At 40.4% G+C, this 4,066-nt stretch overlaps 1 pseudogene; it reads right to left on the bottom strand.

The window, feature by feature from the left end:
• Positions 1 to 211: 211 nt before the first annotated feature.
• On the bottom strand, positions 212 to 826 carry LOC132027605 (protein max-like; annotated as a pseudogene).
• Positions 827 to 4,066: the final 3,240 nt, after the last annotated feature.

Raw genomic sequence — 4,066 nt, forward strand, 5'->3', positions numbered from 1 at the left:
CTGCCCAGCAGGGCTGGAGGAGTTGGTAGGTGGTCACGACACTGTGCTCAGAGGTCTAACCAGTTGTCCCTACTCCACAGAAGCAGCTGCCAGTTTGGGGTGTTTGAGTTTAAAAATTTCCTGGCAGTATCAGGGAATCCTTGAAGGCAAACGTTTAAAAAAAAAAAAAAAAAAGAAGAAAGGTGGAAATGGGGAAGGAAAATGAGAGCCATTAGCCAGGAGCTTCGATGTAAAAATAAAAATAAAAAGAGAAAGGGCGGGGGGAGTCTCTTATATGTTCCAGAGGGTTCTGAGCATGAACTGAAAGTAGGATGAGACAACGCAGGAGTCGGACAGTTTGTATTGCTCTCATCCCCCATCTGGAGGTTTTACTGTTTGGGGGCTCTTCAGGCTCTGACTCCAAACTGCAGTCTGAGCCTCCGTTAAAGGCAGAAATAGTACTGCCCCTGGCGCTGGTGTAGAGGCTATTGTCTGAGGAGGGGTAGTTGGTCCGCAGTTGGACACTTGATCTTGCCTTTCCAGTGCACGGACTTGCTGCTCCAGAAGATCATTCTGCCGCTTGAGGTCATCAATATCTTGCTGGTGTGTGTAGTTTTCCCTTTGCATACACTGGATATACTCTGTGGGTTTGTCTAGGGTTTGGGCCCATGGTGCCTGCTGTCCTTTGGAGTGATGGAACAGAGTCCCACAAACTGTGAAAGCTGTCTTTGATGTAGTTCCCACGTTTTTGTTCCAGTGAGCTATGATGAGCCTGTTTGTCAGCTGCAGATTGAAACCTTGGTTGCTCTTCATAGCTCTCCACCTCCATGTCCTTGTTGTCACTCATTTCACATGGCCCAGGGAGCAGCCACTGCAGCCATGTCAGGGAAAGGGGAGGGGAAGAGGAGGAGGAAGTCAAGAACAGCAAGGAACCAAGACTCCCCACCCCAACACACACACACCACTCATTCCCCACTAGCTCTCTCACTACACACACATACCATGGGTGAGGACCACCTCCTCACTCTAGTGACAAATTCAATAACGTTAGAAAATTGCATTCATCATCATTATCCTGATGGTTAATGCATCACCCTTGGGAAACTTAATTTTCTTTAAATATCAATCTGGTCAACTCTCAGGAGACAAAAGAATAATCAGAGAACATTAACTTTAATGGTCATGATGAGCCCTCAGGGTGGGTTCAGTGTCGGTGCCAACCATAAACCAGTTTTCTTCTGAACTTCTGTTGGTGAATAAGCATCACACCAGGTACAAGATGTATGTTCTGTCAAATTGAGAAAAGAGAAGATTTCAGTGAACATAGATAAAGACTGCTGTTGAAGAAAAACTGGGCAATTTCCCTTTTTCTTCTTAATATAAAAGATAGCAGAGAGTTCACATTTATACTTCAATCCTGCTGAAAAGAGAAGGAAATCAGTCTGAATGCATGTCTATTTAAGGCTGTATGTAATGTATGTATATTATTTATTTATTTATTTATTTTAAATTTTATTTTTTCAGTGTTCCAAGATTCATTGTTTATGCACCACACCCAGTACTCCATGCAATATGTGCCCTCCTTAATACCCACCACCAGGCTCACTTATCCCTCCACCCACCCCCCAAAACCCTCAGTTTGTTTCTCTGAGTCCACAGCCTCTCACGATTCCTCTCCCCTTCTGATTCACCCCAATTTACTTTTCCTTTACTTCTCCTAATTTCCTCCATGTTATTCCTTATGCTCCACAAGTAAGTGAAACCCTGTAATAATTGACTCTCTGTGCTTGCTTGACTTATTTCATTCACTCAGTATAATCTCCTCCAGTCCCATGCATGTTGATACAAAAGTTGGGTATTCATCCATTCTGATAGCTGCATAATATTCCATTGTATATATGGACCATATCTTCTTTATCCATTTGTCTGTTGAAGGGGATCTTGGCTCTTTCCACAGTTTGGCGATGTGGCCATTTTTTAAATAAAAACTGGAATGCTTGACTAAATACTCTCTTAGAACCACCATCTCCATTCTTCCTAGAGTGGAAATTTCCTCCAGAATGTGTTCCACTCACTTTCTTGCTCCCTGTCCCTCCCTTTCTTCCTAATTACTTTCCCAGTCTCTGAGTTGCTCTGACCAGGGTACAGCTCTTTGGGATTCCTTGCAGAGAGAGGCTATCCTATACGTATATAGGGGTAGGTCTCTATCAATCCCATTTTGTCATTTTCGTACAAATGGTGCTATATTAAATTCCGTTTTCTCCCCCTTATTTTGGTTTAATGAAAAATCTTAAAGTTTGTCCTTTGATAATGATTAATAACATTGAGAGTGCTTTACAAATATGTGGGATGAGTTACCCTGTGACATGGAGAAGAGTATTCCTTGCTTCATTGTTTTGAAATATTAAAAAATCTCATCTATTATTATAGATAGAATTGTATATCCTGCTCTACCTGGTGTTAGATTCAACAAAACTATTGATTTTTAAAAAATAAAGTAAGGTCGAAGAGGTTGCTGCCTGTGTTCTCCTCAAGGATTTTGATGGATTCCTTTCACACATTGAGGTCCTTCATCCATTTTGAGTCTATTTTTGTGTGTGGTGTAAGGAAATGGTCCAATTTCATTTTTCTGCATGTGGCTGTCCAATTTTCCCAGCACCATTTATTGAAGAGGCTGTCTTTTTTCCATGGGACATTCTTTCCTGCTTTGTCGAAGATTAGTTGACCATAGAGTTGAGGGTCTATTTCTGGGCTCTCTATTCTGTTCCATTGATCTATGTGTCTGTTTTTGTGCCAGTACCATGCTGTCTTGATGATGACAGCTTTGTAATAGAGCTTGAAGTCCGGAATTGTGATGCCACCAACTTTGGCTTTCTTTTTCAATATCCCTTTAGCTATTCGAAGTCTTTTCTGGTTCCATATAAATTTAAGAATTATTTGTTCCATTTCTTTGAAAAAGATGGATGGTACTTTGATAGGAATTGCATTAAATGTGTAGATTGCTTTAGGTAGCATAGACATTTTCACAATATTTATTCTTCCAATCCAGGAGCATGGAACATTTTTCCATTTCTTTGTGTCTTCCTCAATTTCTTTCATGAGTACTTTATAGTTTTCTGAGTATAGATTCTTTGCCTCTTTGGTTAAGTTTATTCCTAGGTATCTTATGGTTTGGGGTGCAATTGTAAATGGGATTGACTCCTTAATTTCTCTTTCTTCTGTCTTGTTGTTGGTGTAGAGAAATGCAACTGATTTCTGTGCATTGATTTTATATCCTGACACTTTACTGAATTCCTGTATAAGTTCTAGCAGTTTTGGAGTGGAGTCTTTTGGGTTTTCCACATATAGTATCATATCATCTGCGAAGAGTGATAATTTGACTTCTTCTTTGCCGATTTGGATGCCTTTAATTTCCTTTTGTTGTCTGATTGCTGAGGCTAGGACCTCTAGTACGATGTTGAATAGCAGTGGTGATAATGGACATCCCTGCCGTGTTCCTGACCTTAGCGGAAAAGCTTTCAGTTTTTCTCCATTGAGAATGATATTTGCGGTGGGTTTTTCATAGATGGCTTAGAGGATATTGAGGTACGTGCCCTCTATCCCTACACTTTGAAGAGTTTTGATCAGGAAGGGATGCTGTACTTTGTCAAATGCTTTTTCAGCATCTATTGAGAGTATCATATGGTTCTTGTTCTTTCTTTTATTGATGTGTTGTATCACATTGACTGATTTGCGGATGTTGAACCAACCTTGCAGCCCTGGAATAAATCCCACTTGGTCGTGGTGAATAATCTTTTTAATGTACTGTTGAATCCTATTGGCTAGTATTTTGTTGAATATTTTCGCATCTGTGTTCATCAAGGATGAACAACATCTTCCTAGGAACAACGCCAAAGGCAAGGGAAGCAAGGGCAAAAATTAACTATTGGGATTTCATCAAGATCAAAAGCTTTTGCACAGCAAAGGAAACAGTTTACAAAATCAAAAGACAACTGACAGAATGGGAGAAGATATTTGCAAACGACATATCAGAGAAAGGACTAGTGTCCAGAATCTATAAAGAACTTAGCAAACTCCACACCCAAAG

The sequence above is a fragment of the Mustela nigripes genome, chromosome 12 (assembly GCF_022355385.1).
Source record: "Mustela nigripes isolate SB6536 chromosome 12, MUSNIG.SB6536, whole genome shotgun sequence".
Taxonomy (NCBI): Eukaryota; Metazoa; Chordata; class Mammalia; order Carnivora; family Mustelidae; genus Mustela; species Mustela nigripes.